This window comes from Gymnogyps californianus, chromosome 10 (assembly GCF_018139145.2).
Source record: "Gymnogyps californianus isolate 813 chromosome 10, ASM1813914v2, whole genome shotgun sequence".
In the NCBI taxonomy this organism is placed as follows: Eukaryota; Metazoa; Chordata; class Aves; order Accipitriformes; family Cathartidae; genus Gymnogyps; species Gymnogyps californianus.
In genome coordinates this window covers 10,718,682-10,740,294 of record NC_059480.1, presented here as the reverse complement: position 1 = coordinate 10,740,294, position 21,613 = coordinate 10,718,682, and the positions used below count along the sequence as shown (strand labels likewise).

Here is a 21,613-nt window from a genome sequence, read left to right as displayed (position 1 = left end):
GCAGTGCTGTAGTGCTGCTGTATGTTCAGAAATGCTCTTTTCCGAGGGTTTTTTATCAGTATTTAAAAGCTGATAGTGAATGCCATTGAACTCTTATTTTCTCTAGTTCTTTCTTTCCTGCGGAAGTGTATGTGTGCATTAGAGTGAGAGTTGTGTGCTTTGTGCTGTTTAAGCCAATCTACTGAAGAGCATTGTTTTCCAGAGAAAAAGGGTAGTCAAAGATTTGAAATGAAAATCGCTTGTGAAATATTTCCGACACGTATGTCATAGATTTGTAAAATCTGTTTTATACTTCTTGTTTGTTGAACATAGGGTGTTCTGATTTGGCTGAATAATACCAAGTTATTGTGTGTCAGTGTCCTCACACACAAGGCTTTGATTAAGCAAGAAAAAAATGCTACGATATTAAAGGCTGGCCTAGTACAAACTTGCACAGAGAAACAAAAAGTGTGAATTAAGAAAGTTAGCATTTTAATACAAGTGTTTTAATACCATGCATAATAGTGACTGGTCTGGGCAAAAGAAAATGATGGCATAAAGTGAAAGATTCATTTAGACCTTTCGGGAAGACACAGACATTTTATAGCAGATCAGGGGTTTGGTTTTTTTTTACAACTGGGTATAATTTTAACCAGGGTAAGTTCAGTGACTTTGTTTACTTATGTGGACCACAGGTATGAATGGCTATTCAAGGTCAGTCATCAGCTCAAGTTCCATGTGACGAAACCAGATTTCCCCCCCTCCCCATAAGCCCTTTATGGTTTTGATCACAGTGTATGACATTATATTCCTGTGTTGAATCAGGTTGCTGAGCTGAACGTGCTGTCTGATTGGGACCTCCTCTTTCCCAGGAAGAAGAACGGGTTACTGGAGCAGGTGCGGTTACAGATGCGTCTCTGAACAGCCTCTGGACAAGGGAGAGTTTGTGCCCTGTCAGTTCAGAGCACGGATGGAACTTGTACACGAGTACCTGTGCGAGGCTTCGGGCATGCTTGTACACCATCCTTTCACTGCTACTTTTTAGACTGTCATTTTGAAGAAGTATTCTTACTCCTGCTCCCATGCTGCCACCTCCTTTGTCCAAGTACAAGCATTCCTGTAGCTGAGCAGGCAGCTACATCAGGGACCTAATCCAGGCCAAAAGTAACCTGGTTTGGGGAGGGGAGAAATCAATTTTTAATTCAGATCCAATTCATCATGCTGCTATGCAGTCCTTTGTGCCTGGGCAAAGGAGCGGATGCTGTGTGTGGTGGGGCTACGTAAAGTAGGTGGGAACACTTAAGGCAACAGCAGGACAGGCTTGTACTGGCTTCAAGTAGACATGAAACCGTGATCAGCTTCTCCTTGCAACATTTTCATTCATTTTTCAGAGTGCTTATTTCATTGGGGCAGGACGATAACTGTGCCTTGAGGCATTGTAGTGATGGTGTGAAGCACAAGGGGCTTGGTCTTTTCCTGCGTTAGAGTCATAGAAACTTTCTAAGTCTAGTGGCTGGAAGTGAGCCTTATGCACAAAGGTTCTTTTGTTTTGTTTTTGTGTAAACCCATTTGATGTTAAGCAGCCAAATCTCATCCTTTATGGTTAGTCTAGTGCATTTTTTAGAAGCTCCCGGGCTTCCTGTTTAGCTTTCAGCCCCTGCTCCAGAAGGGTATGCATCTCCTTACATGGTCCTGTCTCATACCTGCTAGGTCAGGGATACTGAAATGGCACTGGGCACCTCTGGTTAGAAACCTAAATTTCTGCTTAGGAATGTTGATTACTCTAGTGATTTTTCTGTCTTTCAGCTATGGAAAGTTTTGTGAGTTTTTTTAAGAAGAATTCCAGTTATTAATAGAAATGGGAGTGATTGTGCTGAATTATGTAGTGAGATGAGGGATTTGTTGTTGTTGTTTTGGTTTGTTTTCTCTTGAATAGCTATCCTGAAAGTGTATCTGTCTTCTCTCTCTGTGCTTGCGGAAGGATACAATCTCTTGCTCGTTGGGAAATGTGTCACTCTAAACTCTCTGTAACAGTAGAACAAATACAATGTTTAAGGCTTATTTTGTAAGCCTGTCATTATCAACAACAGATGAACTGGTAGTTTACCTTGCCCAACATATGACTAACATGCAGGGAGTAGATCAGTAATTTACTTTGCTATTAAGCACTAGAGGGGGACGCACTTTTTTTGTGCCACAAGGCAGATTTTAGGTTTTGTTTCTTGGATCTACAAGCAAGTATTTTGATTCGGACTTTTTACCACCTTACTACTTACTTGAGAGTTAGGAACAGATGTGTGCTTAATTGTTTTTGTAACAAGGATTAAATGATTAAAACTCAAGGCATTCTTTCAAAGAAGGAGAAATAAAGATTTTTCCTCATGTTTTAGGACTAGAAAGATAGAGGAGGGGAAAAATAATGAACTTCAAAGAAAAACCTTCTGGATCTTTTCAGGAAATGCCAAATAAAGAGCAGGTCCCAAAGACCAAAATTAGTTAATGAAATTTTTACTTAAAAAGGAGAAACCTAGAAATTCATGTATTGGATACCTGATGGGTGACCTCTGCAGTGGGCTCAGTGGGCTGAGTTTGGAAGCAATAACCACATCATCTAATGCCTCTGGCCATGAAGGAATTAACAGAAGCCATGCCTCTGTAACCCGTTGCCCATCTTCTGACCATCCAAATGCTAATCTGATGCGTCATAATAGTGAGGATGTATTTCTAAAGCTTTAGATGATGGTCACTTTGAAGAGAAGAGGGGGAATGAAAACACCCAAGCCCAATTCCAAGCACACTGTCATTTAATGTTGTGTGTCCTGCACTAGTCTGTTAAGCATAGTTAAACGTAAGAAGCGTCACTGTTTGGATGGAAGTTCTCTGATGTAGGTGTAGGAAGGATGTTGAATAGTTATGCAGTTGCAGCCGTATGTTCATTAATTAATGAGAAATAGCCTGGCTGTGGCCTTTGGTAAGTTGTACACGTGGCTCATGACATGTTGAGAAATATTATGCTGTTATTTCCCTGTGCTCTGATGTATCTACTTGTCTCTTTTGTCTTTCCCTGTAGGTCTGCTAGGGCAGGGACTGTCATTTTACTTTCTTTGTTCAGTGGCCAGTAAAGTGAGGCCTTCAACTGTGACTGAGGCTCCTGTATGCTGTTGCAGTGCAAACAATACGAATAATCATTATCACTGGTTATCACTTCAGTTCCTGTACAGCGCTGGCTGGGCGTTGTCCAAATATGTAACATTCTGATGCTGCCGAGATTCAAAGTCTTCATAAACCCCTAATCAATAAGCCTCACCTTGTTCACAAAACTCGAGTTGTCAAGCTTTCTCCCCCTCCTTCATCCTGGTAGCTGTTTCTGCCGAAACTTGTCCAGAAGTGCTGGCAGTGGGGTTTTTTTCAAGCCTGCATCATAAAGGTTGTAACCAGGAATATGATGTGTATACCAGCTTCCTTTCCTCTGTGTTTAACGTTGAAGCACGTGTGTGATTGCTTTCATTGCCCTGTAATCTGTCTTGCTGTCTCTACTTGCTGATTGGTATTTAAGAATAACAGCGATCTTCTTAAAAGGCACATCTTTCATTATTTAATAAGAATTGGATCCTTTTTAACGTCAAGTGATATTTTGTTACAAAGCAAATGACAGATGATCTGTCTTTTTCCCTCCTCACAATCATTATATGGCTGGCATAGTGTGCTCTGTATACCTTGTGTGACCTACACATGCAGCTTTTTCTCAGTGCAGCAGAGCTGAGACAGACGTGGTCACTCCCAGTAAAACAACCTGGAACTGCAGCATTTTGAAGAGGGGGAAAGAGCTTCTAATGCTTTAATTTTACGACCGCAGTCATCTAAATTTAAATCTTCAGTGATTTCAGGGATGATGAAACCAGATAGCTTGGGAGGTTCCTCTTTTGGAGGCACCCGAGAGAGAGCACCAGCCAGACAACTGGTACAGACAAGCAAGAGGCATCGAAATACACAGCGCAATCACTTGAGCTGGGCAGGAGGGAGAGCTATATTTAACAGATACAAGTGCTAATAATGAGACTTCAAAGAGAGCGCACCCTTTCCTTCCACAGCTGTGCTTTGCCACACAGAAGAGACAGGGTAGTTTTCCAGTGGAAGTTTGCTTCGTGTCTTTGCCTTGGGGAAGAAGTTCAGAGAGCTCTGAAATTAGCTTAAAATTTCAGAAAGGCGAAAGGGAGAGAGAAGATACGAGGGTAATTACGAATTTTGATGCCAAATCCATCATTCTGAAACAGAAGATTTTTTTTTTTTATTCCATCTTGTACTTCAGGGGATAAAAAGGTTTTGGGGTTTTTTCCTCCCCTGTGTGTTGCCTTTTACTTTGAATTTTTACTAGCTTTTTTTACCCACTGCCAGTAAAAGATCCCCTCTGTTTCTTGCTGAAAGCTGTTTGCTTAGCTTTATTGAAGCACAACTAGATAGTTGGGCTTTTTGGACAAAACATTCACAGTCCTTTTATAACTGAAGTCTTTTCTATAACGTAGGGTATAGCTTTGATTCTGTTTATTTTTGAGTGGTTTTTCCCCTCACATATGAAGCCATAAACTGCAAAGGGAACTTGATATACTTGTGCTGTATTTGCAATTTAGATTGTAGAGAGTGTTTTGGAGTGCACGTGTTTGGCTGCCAGTGAAACCACTGGCTGTGAGTCAGAAGGCATCGGACGTTGTTTTCAAAAGTGTCCTTAAGGATGAGGTCACGTAAATGATGGAAAAATTTCAGAGTGTTCTGAGAAGCAGTGGAAGGCTATTTCATATCTTGTGAGTAGGTGACCTGGGGGGCTGGAGGTACATGCCAGCTTTCCTTGCCTATATCAGTCTGATAAACCATTTTAGAGGAACTAACAGGGAATCTAAGCATTACACTTGTGTGGGACAATTTGAGGACGGGAATTAATGAAGACTCAGTTTTCTATGCAGCTTTCCTTTTTCTTTTCACTTCAGCTGTGGTCCCATTTCTTGCCTTTCTAGAGTTAATTTAAAAATATTTCTAGATCAACCTTTTAACTTTTTTTTGTGGTTTAGAAATCATCAAATATTTACTTTTAGATATATTTTGTTGTGGTGGTGTTAGACACTTTTGAGTGCCTCAAGTCAAGAACTGTAGGGTCACAGACACCGTAGGAAGCATGGGAAGGCTGTTAAATGAGGTTTATTTGCTGCCCAGCTTTGCTTTTCCTTCACAGTTATCTTTAACGAAAGGGCTAAGGTGGCTCACTGAGAGGCAGAACAAAAATCCTCTTTTTGGTGCTACCTACTCTGCTGGTTTGGATCTTAAGCTGGAAACGTGTCACAAGCATTAAATGTGAAGAAAATACCTTGTTGCCTGTGAGCGCTGGGGCTGTTTTGTTCCAGTCCCTTACCCGAAGCTGCGGTACGTGAGCGCAGTAAATGGGGCAAAGTTCAGTCCCTCGCCCTGAGCTCGCTGGTGCTCGCTGCGTCTGCTCCCTCCCGCCAAATGGGATCCAGCTGCCTCCTCAGCAGAGCTGGATCGCGATTTCTGCTCCTGAGCCTGTTTATTAAGGTGTACGCTGTTCATATTCTAAGTTGTTGTTATTTTAAAAACATTATTACATGCTAAAGCTGGCTGCCAGGACAACTGACAGCTTTGTTTTTGCTGCTGCTGGAGAGGCCAGAAAGAGTTTCGAGCAAGCAGGAGGAATCAGTTGTTGGAGGAAAACCTGTTCCATGGATAAATGGGGGATTGCGTTCTCCTGAGTCACCACAGACTTGAGAGAGCTCAGTGCTCATAAGCACTAAATTAACTTTTCTTTTTAAAAGTGCATACGCAGTATTTTTTTTTAATTATCACTGGCAACATATATACTGTTTCTTTTGCAACCTAGCAATTTGTTTTACATTGTAATTCTTTTTTGTTCAGACTTTTTAATTAGTACTAGAATTCCTATCCTGTGCTACAAAATGCCGCTTCCTTAGACCATCAAATCTTCTATTTGTTTTGTGCAAATCACATGGCTTGTATTTCAGTAGAACAAGTGACAGGTTATCTGTAGTAGGAAACTTAAGTGCTCCACCTCTGTGAGCATAAATCATGACAGGATCTGTGCCACTTGCATGTGTAGTCCAAGCTATGCCTGTAATGCTAAGGGTTTGTATTGTTTCAGTTGTAGAAGTGTCTTTTCAGCAACATGTATTGGCACATCTCTTATTATGCAGTCTCCCTAAATGTTTTATAGGTCTCCTGAGGCTTGGTAACTAGGATGCACTGATCTACCAGCAAAACCCATTATCATTTACCTAAGAGATGCTCTTAAAGGATTGACAGAATGGTGTAGTTTGATCTGGCTGAAAATTCTTGGATGAAACCGTTTTAAGTTTACTCCTCTATGCTGTGTCCATTACCTTGTAGTCAAGCATGACCAATTCATAAAAGGCGTAGGATAACAGAGAATCATCTTAGATGCACTAACCTGTCATCATCATGTGCCTCATCTCCTTTAATAACTTAATGCCTTAGTAGATGAAAGTCCCAGTCCAGGGAACCTCAAATTAATAATTGGCTCAAATGGAATAGAACAGATATAAGTGAAAACACGTAAACACTACCAGTCAACTGAATGTAAATACATCTTCCATTCTCATGTTCAGTCTGTGATTTGAGACTAGACTGACCACTGAAAAGTGACCTCTGAAGATGGGCAGGATGGACTGTGTTCAGCTCAGACATTCCGGGGGCAGCCTTTCAGAGCCTTTAAAATGACTGTGAATGTTTCTTTGCCACTGTGGATAGAGGTATAAACCAAGAAGTATCAAAGTTATAAGCGCAGCTTTAAGGCAGTATCTTAATTTCATTTGTCAGCTCCTCAGTTTTCTCTTATTAAGTACTGTGTGTTTTAAAGGGAGTTTAAATCTAACGTTTTTTAATGGCAAATGCAGATTAGAGAAACGAAAAGATTTGATCTAATGAATAGAGCACAGAATTGGAAAGAGGAGAGAGATATGACCTGTAATGTTTGACACATAGCCTTTGCCTGTCTTAAACAGATTATAAATGATGTTATTTATTGCCCCTAACTTATGTGGGGTGGATTGCTTTTTAGGGGAGGACTAGATATACATACCAAGGTAAATATGATAGTGGTAGTCTTTTTCTGCTTTACTAAGTTAAACACACTCAGGATGTGCAGAGTAAAGAACCAAAAATCTGAGTTAGCATGTGCTAGTATCGCAAATGTGTGTATACTAGCAACTTACTCGCTAACAAGTTGTTGTTGCATATACAGGTTTCAAAATGTTTTGAAAATAGATTCTCCATACAAAAGTTGTAAGGAAAATAAAACTTGGAGAACTGAAATAGAAGCTATGTTAAGGTTTCAAAGTAAGAGACTTGTCTCTTAAGCCTTAAACAGTTCGTAAGGAAAAGACAACAGACATAATGTGAAGTTAGCAGTGGAATTTTAGTGTTTTCTTCAGTTTATGAAATTGCATCTAAGGTTTTCTCATGTCTTGTGTGATCAAAGTGCACAGAACATCTAGAGTTGGACAAGGTAGGAAAGAATTTGTAGGATGAAAGGAACAGCATTTGAGAAAGTTCATTAAAATGAAGCCAATGTGCACCTTTAGTTTAAAAATGGAACCAGACTTATTCTGAGTGCAAAGCCTATTTAAATTGTACGGAAAGTGGAAGATAGAAATTTATTATATAGGTAGGAATGTTTGGGTTTTTTCCCAAGAGAAAGATTCCCAAGATTGGTTTTAATTAAATGTTGAGGCAAACACCATTCCCTATTTAGAATCGGAAAATAAAAGCACATTATGTGAAGAAACAGTGATACAGCTGGATTGCTCTTTCCCGATACTCACCAGAGGAATTTGGAGCTGCTGATTCTGTGGTCAAGATTGAGAAGCTGCAACGTGTAGCACCATGCAGCTTAATGCTTCAAGGTATTCTCCCTTAAGTAGGCACTGCGACAGCATTAAAATCTACTTTGTAAAATTCCTTATTACACAAATCCTTCCTTTTTTTCCTTCTTCCTCAAACTTACTGGTGCTTTCCATGTTTGATGGCCTTTAATTTGCTGCTGTTCTGAACTCTGCTGCTCCTTCTACAGGCTGGTTTGCCTTTTTCATCTGCTTGGGAAACTGAAAGGCAGCTCTGACTCCTTCAGAAAAGCCCTCTGGCCACTAATGCTGGTGGAGGAAGAGGAGAGAGGCTGAAAAGTAACTCCCACTTCAGCTTTCAGGCAGGAAAGCATCAGAAAGAGATTTCTTTCTTGTTCTGTGGAAGTAGGTTACTAATAGCAAAGTAATTTAATACTTTTCTTTCCATTTAAGAGTGGAAGCATTTTTTGGTTTTGTTTCTTTCCCCCGCAGTATTTTTTATCATCCAGCTATTTGGTGACAGATGGAGAATATTCCACTAGTTTATTCAGCGGAGCAGCAGGTGCCTTGTTGAGAAGAGCTGAGAAGAAGAGTGACATTGCTTTGCATAGCTGTCTGCACGCTCACAACATTGGTACTCTGCACTGGACAGTCTTGGTATTGAAGGGAGGGCTTGCTGCGGTCGTTGCTAATCAGGTTCAAAAGCTTCTTGTGTATTGAGTGTGACTTTGCCATACCCATTACTGGGCATATTTTGTTACTTCTGACTGGCTGACTTTTAGGAAAACAAAACAAAAAACTTATATTTAAGAGACAGTACACAAAAGTTTACAAGGTTTTTCATTTGAGAGCCAAAAGTAGGTTTTCTTCTTTTACAGGTTTTCTCCTTTTATTATTCATTATGTCCTACTTTACATTCATACTGGGAAATAGAGTCAAGATAATGGAAACTACTCTAGAGGACAAATGGCAGACTAGGCTTCAGCATCCTTGACAAAAGTGCACTGCTTTCAGTTGCAGAAGATAACACCCCATTGGTACCAGGTACTCCAGAAGCACTTGCACTGGGCTGCTACAAGGTTTCTTAGCATTCAAAATTTCAGGAAAAGAAAGTCAGTACCTATCCATCACCTGATCCCAAATGGAAGATTCTTAGAGAATAGAGGTTTCTGAAAACAGATCTGCTGAGCAAAACATTCAGAAAATCCCAACAGGCACATTAGGGGGAAGATGGAGAAAGTAGATTTCAAACCTATATCTGTTGGAATCAGAAATTCATTTGCACTCTGAAATCTGGAAGTTAGTGGGGTTCTTTTGTTTGGGGAGGGGTTAGGGCATTTTTTCAGTAAGTGTACGGTATATGCTAATTGTTACGTGCAATGTATAAGCATCTTTGAAGATGAAAAATACAAAATGAATGTGATATTTATATTTGTTAGGAAGCAGTCTGTGCCAACAAACCTGAAACAGATTCCCAGGTCTACTAGGTATGGCTAAAAAAATAGCTTTCTCTTGTAAAATCACCATCTAGTCAACAGAATCTGATGAAACTAATTTTTAAAATTGGGGATTTTTTTTTTTCTGAAATTATTTGATGCTTGAGAGAACAGCCATAAAATAGTCTTTGATTCCTTTGACTGAGAAAAGAGAGAATGCAGTTTCGATAGCTAAATTAACTTTTGAGTCTGAATAAAGGTGTTGAAGGTTTTGGTGGGTTTTTTTTTTCCTTTTCTTTCACAGAGCAAACTGCAGTCGTGTCCAGAAGTGGAAATTACCAGTATATTTTTTTTTTAACTTTAGATCTGCTACTTTTACCACATGAAGTTTCTGTGATATGTTTTAGGGGACAGCCCTTGGCAATGCTCCACATGATAGATGATGATTCCTGTGGTGGTATAACAGTGCTCAGGATGCAGTTGAGCCAAAATACTTATTTTCTTAAGAACTTACATTAATCACAGAAGTTCTTAAGGCTTTTGTTTACAGTTGCTGGTTAATTTTCTTGTATGATAAGCTGTTGTGGCCCTCTAATTTGCGTAAGGTTTTGTTTAATATCTGTTGGTATTGTGGTGATTCAGCTTTGCCCAAATACAGAATTCTTTAGCAGAAGAATCCTGCTTCAATCATCAGTATGATTTTTAATTAGAATGATTTTTTTTTTTTTTCTCCAATGTTACTTGGATTTTTAAATTAACTTTTTAAAAGGTAGTTTTGAAGATCCCCTTGACAGTCTTTTTTCATTGTAAGGTAAAAGTGAGGACTCATAGCTGGCAGATACAAAACAACATTAGGAACCCTGCTGTCTGGCTGTCATGCTAGACTATCACCAGAGTTGGTGTTACAGGAGATCTAATTTCTTCCGTAATAGTGGTCAAGTAGCTACATCCATGAACAGTCTACAATTCTATGAACAATCCATTGCAGGTTTTGTACCATTCTCCATCATCAGTCAAGGAGGGGTGATGTGTGGGGGTTTTTTTTGTTTTGGTTAAATTTTGCACCTGAGATCTGTCCTGCTTAATAAATCTCCTGTCTCTGGTAATTTTCCCACAATAATAATGGTAATACTAGCTCTAGTGGTCTTGATGGATCTCAGTTGCCTTCCCTATGGCTTCTAGACATCGCTCAGACCAACAGCTTGATTTGTTAACTTGCACTAGCCTCAAAATAATTCCAGTTTTGATGAAAAACGGTATTACTGTTACTTCTGGGTAGTTAGATGCTGTGTCAGTGCTGAGGAATTTCAGAAGGCCATCATGTAACTAAGTGGGCAAAAACGCGGTAGGCGAATGTCAGCATAGGTAAACATAGGTTTTTAAACGTAAGTTCTTTCCAGTAAGGAAAAAATTATACTAAACCATGCTTGTGTGATGCTGAACTCGGAACTGAGGGTTGCGACTTGGAAGAGAGGCCTTGTGGTTGTCGTTGACAGTTCTCCAGAATCATTGTCTGCAACGTGGAGCAGCAGCAGCCAGAAGAAAGCCAGAAAACCATGGGCAGCGCCTTTTGGCATCATCAGAAAAAGGTACTGAGAACAAGAAAAAGGTGTCATTTTGTCGGTATTTAAAACACTGGTGTGCCCACCACATTTTGAGCACTGGGCACAGTTTTTGTGTGCACATCTTAAGAAGGTACAGTTAGTACCCTTAGTTTAGGGAAGGTACAGAGGAGGGCAACCTCAGTCCAAGGAGATGGTATTGCTGCCTTGTGTGGAGTTGTGTCATTTAAAAGGCTTGATTTAGAAGATGAGAGGCTGAGAGGGGCAATATGATGAAGGTTTACAAGATGATGAAGTTGGTGGATAAGGTGAATGCAGAACTCTTGTTGACAGAAACCCTGCAGTACCAGAATTACAGGACACTTGATGAAACTGGTTGGGAATCGGTTTGAGACAGATTAAAGAAAGTATTTGTTTACATAGCAGGTAGTGAATTTATGCAACTTGCAGCCAGAGGATGTTTTGAAAACAGGCTGTGTAGGCAGGTTCAGAACAGGGTTAGGAGAGTTCATGGTCAGCAGGTAGAGTGTGAGGGAAGTGGACCACAGAACATGGTTTATGGGTTCTCTCTAAATAACACCTTTTCTGTCCTGTTGGAGACGCATTCTGGACTAGACGAACAATCGATCTGACCCAGCCGGGCATTTCTTATATTCCTGAGCTCTCAGGCTTAGTGGGATCTTTGTGTCATTCACTCAAAATTATATTCTCATTCACAGCAGGGTTAGATGGGAGGCATGAAGCTTCTCTCTTTTTTTCATGTTCAGTAAGCTGCACTTCCAAGGGAGACTCAATCTACTTGCTTAAATTCATTGGTACTGCAAGCTGAGATGGCTATTGCTTCATAGTAAGCTGGAAAAAATGTCCTTCTTTCTAGCCAGGAAAAAAATACTGGGAAGTCCATCTGGGAATGTGATTCATCTGGGTCACACTCATAATTTTCCTTTCAGATTACAAGGAGAGGTTCAGGATAGTGCTCAGCTACTAGTGATAAGATTTTATTTAGACTTAGCTGCCTTCAGTTTGTGGTGATAGGCAGGTACACTGGTGTTTATGCAACAAGACTCCAAACACACTTTTTATCACTTCATCAGTGTGACATGTTCCTTGGTATTTGGTTATGTCCCAGTGTGCTTTGAGAAATAACAGTTCTTCATCCCCTGCCTCATCTCAAAATTACCGGTGCTGCATATTCATGCAAATAAGTGGGTGGACCTTGCTCGTGAGCGAGAGTAAAACCCACAGCTAGAAGGCATTGAATTATAATTTGAAGAATGAGAGTAGTTCTTTTGTTAGAGTCTAGGATAATATATTACACTATTTTTCAAGTAAATGTGTTTTTTTTCAAATCCTCACAAAGTTTATTTCAGTATAGCAGTGGCTTGTAGGATGGTAACCACTAGTGACTGGAAGACAGTGAACCTAGTGCTGTTAGTGGTTTTCTTTGTTATATTTTTAGAATTAATTTGGGTGGAAATCATCTAAAAGACAGATTAATAAAGAGAACTTGGAGTTTTTGCATAATTTTAAGACTGGAGAGACTGCAAGGCTGAAAAATAGCAATTTGAACAAATGCTAAAAATGGCATAAGAAGAAAAATAGAAAAAATGGTGAAGGCATTCCTTTCAAAAGTGATGGTTTGTTGTTTTATTTTTAACTTCAGTTTCTTACAACAGAGAAATAAATGTCCCATTTTTAATGTAATGTTCTACAGTGTATTTTATCCTGCAGGAAAACTTCATCAATGAAAAGAGCTAGGTTATATCTAATTCTGGACACAGTTGAGCTTCATCTTAGTCTAATGTCAAGCTGCTCTAGAATCCGTCACTAAGAAGGCTATGCTAGCAACAGTTATTATTCCTGTCGATATATCCATCTGAATTTTTCTTGCTGGGGCATAGCTGTCTTGGAAGTACACTGAGTAGAGCCCTGTGAGAGCTTGTCCTGCTTTCTTCCCGTCTTCCCTGTCCCCTCTTTCTATTTCCATAACACTGCAGTAAAATTTGATAGCTCAAAGTGTAAATTAATCCCATGTTATATGAAAGTCTTTCCTTGAAAGAGACCATAAATCTCAGCAATACACTTCTACTTCTTAGAATACAGAAAAAGAGCCTCTGTTTGGGGAAGGAGGGGGGATTGGGTTGATTTTTTTTTTTTTTTTTTTTTTTTAAATACTGAATAGAAGTGTCTAAAGTAAAGCTTGCTCAATAACTTCAGAACCAACCAAACAAAAAAAAAAAACAACCCAGCTTTTCTTCTTTGGCCAAAAGAATACTTTCTTATTAAATTACGAAATACTTACATAAAAAATGTCAATATTTACTATTCTGTGAACAGTCTTTAATATTTACTGTTTGAGCCAGCTCTGTACCTTTTTTCATTCATTTTTGAGAGTGTCTAGTGTTTCCACCCAATGCAATGAAAATACTCTTAAATGTTGATACTGTATTTAGTGATCAAAATAATCTTTTAATTTGCATTAAACGAGTTTGAGGTGATCTAAAAGCCATTCTTGGTGGGTGGGAAAAAAGCCTTAGAAGAACACAAACAGAGTGGTTGGTAACATGATGAGCACTGACACTGGAGACCTGAGTTTAGAAGTATTAGGATTTTGGTTGGTTTGGTTCCTGTCACGGCATGTAACAAAGAAAAACAAATGTGTCGAGAAAACCTCCTTTGCTTTTTGTTCCTTTCTAGGATGCGTCTGCCTGAGTGACTCCGGAGAAATTGACTTTCTCCACTCTCTTACCATATTGTTGCTCTAGTGATGGGGAAGGAGGATGATGGTGATGTACGTTGTTTTGTGACTTCTTTTTGCTCCCTAGAAATTATCAGCTATAAAGAGTGAAGGAAGTGGGGAGGAATGAAGTCTTCCTCAAACCTGTTTGGTTTTTTTATGGAAGGCCACAGTATAAGGCTCCTTAGATTGCTTTGCTGGTCCGTTGGTAGCCCTACCACTCCCTGAAATATCGTATTGCTACAACTTGGTCTACGCAGGGGCAGGGTGGTGGTGCTGGCGGCTGGCCAACCTCTGAGGGTAACGTGGAGCCCGCCTCTGTAGCACAGGGAAGTGTGCAGCGGCCCACCTGATCCTGTGTATTGCATACAAGTACTCAGGGATAAGTGTCAATACCTTTTTATCAAGGGGAGCTGAAAGTACGTGCCTGAGTATGCTGAAAGAGCATTTAACAAATGCAGCATAAGAGGAGGTGCAAGATGCTGAGATTCTCTCTGCGGCTAAGTAAAGCTGTAAACTGCTTACCAGCAGCGGAGAATTCAGTGCTCTCAATATCCATTCAAGTGGCCTTGCTACTTAAAGCATAGGTATTACTCTTCTGTGGATGGATGCTTACAGGTAACTTTACAGCCTGAACACTACTGGAAGGAGGAGAGCTAGAGCTCACAGCCTAGAAAACTGTAGCAACTTTGTTCAGTTTCTCTGTTTCTATGGAAGCTGAGTTTTTGTTCAACTATATTTGTAGAGCAGAAACTGAAATCCAATCCAACTTCCTAATATATATGTATTCCAATTGGCAGCTGGATTTGAAGCTTTGCTTGGTTATTTAGCTTTGAGAGGCTGGCAAAAGCTGCGCAAAATACTCTTCTCTAATAATGGGGTAACTGACCGTAACGTAACATGTCGGGAAGGCTTCTTGGGCAGCTGCATCCTACAAGCAGCTAGAGGCATAAGAGAGGCAGTGGAAAACATGCAGCTCCAAACCAGCCAGAAAGAGAGGACAGACAGATCTACCATCCCCACCTGCTGCTGCAGGCTGCAGTACATTACCACAAACAGAAAAGATGCAGCTTGGTTGTATCAAATGTAGAAGGAGCCTGTTAGAAAGGGAGAAAACCATCTGATAAGCTGTCAGATAAGCTATATACTGAGTTCTGGCTAGTGTGGGGATGACAGCCTATCTGTTGCATTTGAGGCTAGAGTGGAGGAATTATTTTAATAAAAAGAGGAAGTGCTGAAGGCTGCAAGCCTCTGTCTGCAGGCTGGATCCCTGTCCTCTCCCTGTTGCAGGTTACTGGTGCTGCAGAACATCAGACATCATGGTATTCCCATGGCAGCCTCGCTAATTCAACTGCTGCAGTTGGGAGTGACCATAGCCTGGTCCCATGTGGGGATTACTGAAGCTACTAGCTAAAGTCTTGCCATTGATATTTTGCAGAGTCAGGTTCTCATCCCTGAAATTCTGTGAACAGAAAATTGCTTCTGTTACTCTTGGAGAAATATGTGAAGCATTCACATAATCTCTTCAGCCTCTCTGTTCCCACAAATCACGGGGTGCTTTGACGGGCATGGTTGTCCTTTCCTGGGTGTTCTGTAATAACGTATTCATTATGAGAAGGCTGAAGTCTTGTATAGTTTCAAAGTTAACTTTAACACCTCCTTGGAAGTTATCTCAAACTGTGAGATTTGCGGCTTTTTATATTTAGCTAAAATTGTCTGCTATAACTGGCATTTAAACTAGTTATAGAAGGGTAGCTGGCTCCCCATGAAATGCGCTTGTATTTCATGTTACTTAAAAACATGCACCTGTCTTTTTGTCATCTCAAAATCTGCTTTGCAGGGTGAGATTTATTGGCATAACTCTTTAATTTACTTCCTTTATTTCCTTACTTGACTAAGAATGAGATCAGGCTCCCCCTGCATCTTCTTACTTGGCTACACACTTGTCTTGACACCCCCCACCCTCCCAATGGTGCTCAGCTTGGATTCTAACTTTAGTTTCACATAAACAGCCAGCAGTGAAACCTAGAGGTATTGGTTTTCATTGAAGCTCTGCTGAAAGAGACACACACAGCTGTGCTGCAGAATACACCCTTACGCTGTGCTGTGGCAGCATGTTGACTTGATGTAGTCTTTTCCCCAACATATTGTATCTTATAATTATAGAAGAAAGCGATGTAATTACTTAGTTGCTTGACTTTGACTTTTTAAGAAAAATGAAAATACCTGTACAGCCGTGATGTTTTATATTGATAGTTGTTCTCAATGCCTTGTTAGGGCCTTCGGGTGATATGGAAAGAAAAATTAAGTTGAATTCCTTCAAAATATTCTGTGAATGGTGTGAAAACAAAATACAGTAAAAGTCAGAAGTTTCCATCTATTTTTTTTTTTCCCCCAAGAAATGTTTTCTATTAACTTGCAGTTCAGTTGCGCTATCTCAAGGTTAGTTGTATTCTTTCCAAAATTACAAAAATAAATACATCTAGAATGATGGTTCCAAGCTGATGTGCCGGGACATGCAGAAGAGCCAGCAGGCTGTTAGATATGCTTTGAAATCTGAAGTAATTATAGCTGTCTCTCTGAAGTGTTGCATTCAGTTTATAAGCACATTTATGGAAGGATATTGGCAAATGTGTGTAGGTGTATCATGGAACAGTTAATGAACAGTTAATGGATGGAGGAGAATGCTGGGAAGAAGCACTGCTCAGGAAAGTTAGGATACATGGGTGTCAGGTACTTATCTGGTGTGAATCTTATTTGATGCTTTGTTTCGTAGTGGTGTGAACTCATGTTGTTTCTTCTTAGTATAACTTAGAGCTCTTATCTTCACGCAAATGTTTGCATGTTTGTGGTAACTAGAAAAATTGCAGCGTAATGATCATATTAGTGACATATATGATACTCTTGCTTGTTCTTTATTATATGTGGTTACTATAAATACCTTGCTGTACATGAAACAGAACTAACATCATCTTTTCACTTAAAAAAAAAAAAAATCTCCCTCATTTGATGATTATGCACTGTATTAGAAAAACCAATGCTATGGGTTTCTAATATTAATGTAATTCTTCCTTTGGAAGAGCTGGCTGGCTTAGTTACACTCTGTTCATATGATCTTTGTTCAGTTGTCGTGTAGAAATAATGGTTAGTGCATACCAAAACATATAGGAGGTGCAGCAAGGTTTCTGAATTTGATTTGCTACAGCTGCTGTGCAGTGGTTAATATGTCCGGATGTTTACCAGCTGCTGAAGCATGCACATAGGCACATGCGTACACGCACCCCAGTTTAACTTGGTATTGTAGCCTAGGGCTTAGTGCTTGTCTTGTGGTTTGAACCCGAGTATCTGCTTTTTCCAGAAGAAAGGTGTACGTGAAATGATGGAAGAAAAACGTGAAGCAGCGGACTTGTTAGAGTTGTTCTGCACTGTGAATAAAATGTGTTTAGTAATGGCCTTTCAAAATTATAATCAGTATTTTTCACAAGCGATAATATAACTAAAAACTTAAGTAATCCATTCCAATATTTTTGACTTTCCACCACCCAACTGATAAGTTTAAAAATAAAGCAGCTGCTTCACAAGGAGCTACACGTTGTGGAGCAGGCAGTACAGTTAGTTTCCCAAGCTGGAAAGGGGCCAAATCCACAGAAGGTGAAGAGGGGCTGGTAGGGCCTCTCTGCTGTAATTTAATCCGAAGAACAGATAAATTCTTTTCAAAGTCAAAGGAAGTAATGAGTTCCCTCCTGGTATACCAGTGTTATACCGATTTATAAATGGCTGCTGTTTTCATGTCATCTTTACAGCCTGTAAGATGGAGGGGCTTGAATTTTTTTTTTTTCACATGTGTAGACACTAGGTTAATTTTTTGTATTTTATTTTATGTTGGCATATATGGGTACTAACACTTTATTTGATCTTCACAGAAACAATCGCCACCAACTGCAGAGAATGGTTTAAAACTATAGGAAGGCCAAATATTGCTTGTTAACACAGTTTGATTTTAGTATAGTGTATAGCAGGGCCTCTTTTAAGCTTTTTTTCTGATAAACGTTAAAATCATGGAAAGTAAAAGTCAAGTTATTTTCTCACGAGAGACCTGAGCCTCTCTAGAAGCTATCTTTTTATTAAGTTAAAATAAAAACTATACTGAGTAATTAAAATCAACAAAACTACTAGAAACATTGTTTGCAAGTGAGTTGCCAGCTCACTTGCTAGCAGCGGCTTATTTTGTAAGGTGGTAGCCAAGATATCATTTGGCAACTACAGGTAATTTTGAGATACATGGGAAAGAAAATAATCGATTCCTGTTGACTTCAGGTAGGTTTGCAAACAGTGAATTGATATTATTTATGAAATGTCTGAAGTTCTGTGTGGATTTATTTATGAGAGTCTGCAGACATACAGAAGATTATGTCTGTGGGTTTGTAACCACGTCTGTTTTCCCCTTTTGGGAACCCTTGGGAGTTAGCTTCTTGCCTAACCTAGCTTCTTTTGGATGGTGCTATAGTGCACGTTACAGAATTATATTTGAACACTGTTTTGTGGCAGATGAAGACAAAAGGTAAGCTAGCTCAAAGTACTCATATATTTTGAAGCACTGTTGATCACACAAGGATTGTCCCTTAACTATTAAGTGATTTTAGTGTTTGTTTTATCTCTCAAAAGGTTAGCCTGTAAGCTGCTTCAGGACAAGAGTGATGAGAGCTTTGAAAGCTTCTGGATCATCTGTTTTGAGTGCGTTATTTTCTAATGATTGATAAATCTGTGCACATAATTTTTACCTGTAGTTGGTACTGACATGGAAGATGGCACGTACTGTAGACATTTGAAGGAAATGCTGAAATAAATCTTGCTTTATGCTAACCTAACTCAACAAAGTAAGAGTGCTTGTATATGTTGAGGGGTGTGTGTATATGTATATACTTACATGTATCAGTCTGTGTGTGTGTTTGCCTATGTGTGTATAGAGAGGGGGGGAGAGAGATAAAAACTGTTTTGTGGCAAATGAAGGCAAAAAGTGGGCTAGCTCACATAAAGCACGCCTGTATAAATGATTGCAATATCAAGGTTGCTTGGATGGTGGTATGGGTAATTGTGCAATATAGCGAAGCATACCTTTTTCTCCCTGCCACCTGATAGCAGTAACCTTTCTAGTTGCTATACCATTTGAAGTACCCTATTTGCTCAGACTGCAGACTGAAGTTTAATTCGCATAATATTGCAGGAAATGCAATGTTTTAAAACTACTGTTGTTGTTTTGTCCTTCATTCAGGCACAACATGTTTTGATATGCATGGAGAATATTTTAAAGAGCGGATGCTTTAGAAATATAAACAATTGCAAAAAGAGAATGCAGCTGTTTTCTATTACTATTTAATATTATGCTCATCTGTGGCCTCTAAGTAACGGGTACTTGTTTACATATTACAGAATATGGATTATAATTTTATAAATACACTGTTTATAGTTGTATATTGGTTTCCTAAATAAAAGAAAGAAAAGCCATCTTGGCTTATAGAAATACTTGCACTAAGACAGTCATTGAAGTCAAAAGAAGCAGCTGGTACACAAGGCTGGGAGCGGGAGGAGTCTGTGCTTTATGGACTGCCCTTCCCATAGCCTGGGTACCGGCTCTCTTTATGCTCAAATCTGTTTGTTACTACTAATGACTTTTGCGTATTAAATTTAGGGTTTGTCGTAAATGAAGATTGCAGCATTGTTTTCATGTAACTGAATCTGATTTGTAAACCCTTAAATGAAGGGGAAAGTCTTCTTTAAGCCTTTTAAAGCAAAATGTCAGTAGACATCTGTGTTCTTCCCTGGTTTAATCACTACATCTAAATTGCAACTGTGGGATGTTTCCAAAACCCTGTTCTCCTTTCTTGTATTTCCATTAATTTTGTGATCTCACTTTCAAGGAAGCATGGCTTTGTTTAGTGAAGTGGGTTAATATTTTCTATATTTCATATACATCGTATAACTGAAGTGGCCAGTTCAACATTTAAAATATACAACTTTGAAATCTTACACGTCATTATTTTTTGTTGTCATAAGATTGCTCTGACTGAAAGAACAGTGCAGAGAAATTTGCTTGTTTACTCCTCTCTTGAATGTTTAAGCTGAGAAATAACATAGCAGTAGCGAGGAGGCATCTGAGCACAGAAAAGGAAATAAGAGTATGGAAGCATGTGTGGACCCATTCTTAAGCCCATCTGGAAGACACTTGACAAATAAAAATAGTAGCAAAAGAGGGGATTTTGTGGTTTTTTTAATAAAACGCTGTGTTTACAGTTATGCAAAAATCGTGCTAGCAAAAATCTGATTGTCTAAGATGAGCTAGCTTTAAAATAATCATTATGTTGTGCCCTATAAGGAAGTTTTAGGGTATTTTAGCTAAGTTGCTTATTCTTTTGAAAATGTATATTACAAGAATATTTTCACTTAAAAAGTCATGTGAATGTCTCTATTGTCTATATTTTGGATGGTGAAATAGCGGAACATCTAATTTGCTCATATTTTTGACAACCTCCAGTGATTAAGGCTGAAATTTCCTATGCTTGTTACCAGTCCCCTCCAGTCGAAATTCATTGGAAAGCTTTATCTAAAGGAATTTAACCAGGCTCAATGAGATGAGAGCACTATTCCTTTTTTCATCCCTTCCAACCAATACTTCAGACAGCTCTGATGTTTTGCAGATTTTGAAGTGACCTTGAAGTCTGGAAGGAAGTAATCGTTACATTTCAGGTGGTGTATTTGTTTGAAAGCCATGCTTTGTTATGTCAATACTCTAAGTAACTGAAAAATGCCAAGTTGCATTTACAGTAGAACTTGCTACACCTTTCAGTTATTATTTCTAAAAGCTGTAGCTGTGTGCTTCCACAGACCCTGATGCATTTTTCCCTAGTAAGGGACTTCCCTAGCTAGGACTTCTAGCTAGAAGAGAATCACAGACAAAAAGAAAAGCTTGAAAGGTGGTTTTGCCTTGCTGAAATACCAGGACTCTCACAGAAAGAAAAGGTTCCTGTGTTTGTATTTCATCATATTGTCTCTGTAGAACAAGATGCCTACAGATGCCGCAGAAATTCTGACTTCTGATTGTCACGATTCTTAATTACAAACAAACATTGCATTAAGCACTATACATAGTTGGTAACTAGAAATGAAGTAAGTTTGAAAAGTTGAATGTTTTTAAAGAGAGATGAATATGCAATTATTGAGACTGGAGAAAATGTAATAGAAAACAATCATTACCAATATAGGATGTATTTATCTGTAGAAAATAAGTGTTCTTTGTTTTTCCCTTCTCTTCCTTCCAAGGTGATTCTTATTTCTAAGAGTCTTCAGAATTTGAACTGGGAATCATAAATTGTGTCTGACAATATGGAGGTTTGGGGGTGGGTGTTTGTTTGGTTTTGGTTTTTAACTGAGGCAGGGAGCTGTCCTGGTTTTGGAGTTTTTTGTTTTTTTCAGTAATGCAGTTGAACTTTTTTTTTCATGCTACTATAGCCTACTTTAGCTCCTTTTTGTATATATGCATACTTACAGGCAGTGGTGTTATACTCTTACATTTTGTACAATGCATGTGATAAGTAGAAGACTCACGTTGCAGAAAAGTGTGATAAGCAATATACCATCTGATAAAATTCTAAACTGCAAGATACATATATTTTCAATATGACAAGATAGTTGCAAAGTTGTTTTCTCTTGTTCCTTATGTGATTTAAAATGATTAAATGTACCTTCAAAAAAACTTATTAATAACATGAAAAATCTGCTGTTATTGGAAAACGGACAAAATAACGACGACTGAGATCTCTTTGGTTGCCGTGCCGTGTACAGTTTTGTCCTGGTTTTGGCTGGGACAGAGTTAATTTTCTTCTTAGTAGCTGGTACAGTGCTGTGTTTTGGATTTAGTGTGAGAATAATGTTGATAACACTCTGATGTTTTAGTTGTTGCTCAGTAGCGCTTATCTTCAGCCAAGGACTTTTCAGTTTCCCATGCTCTGCCAGCAAGCAGGT

At 39.0% G+C, this 21,613-nt stretch overlaps 1 protein-coding gene across 2 annotated transcripts in view; it reads left to right on the top strand.

Annotated features, from left to right (window-relative positions):
* Window positions 1-21,613, top strand: part of IRS1 (insulin receptor substrate 1) — a 57,270-nt gene that overhangs the window by 21,833 nt on the left and 13,824 nt on the right. The window contains exon 2 of one of the 2 annotated variants that reach the window (XM_050902398.1): window positions 18,260-18,276. The exons of the other annotated variant lie outside the window; for it this stretch is intronic. The gene's annotated coding sequence lies outside the window, so the exon portion shown is untranslated. Of the gene's footprint in view, window positions 1-18,259; window positions 18,277-21,613 lie in introns of those variants that run through there. 2 annotated transcript variants of the gene reach the window in all.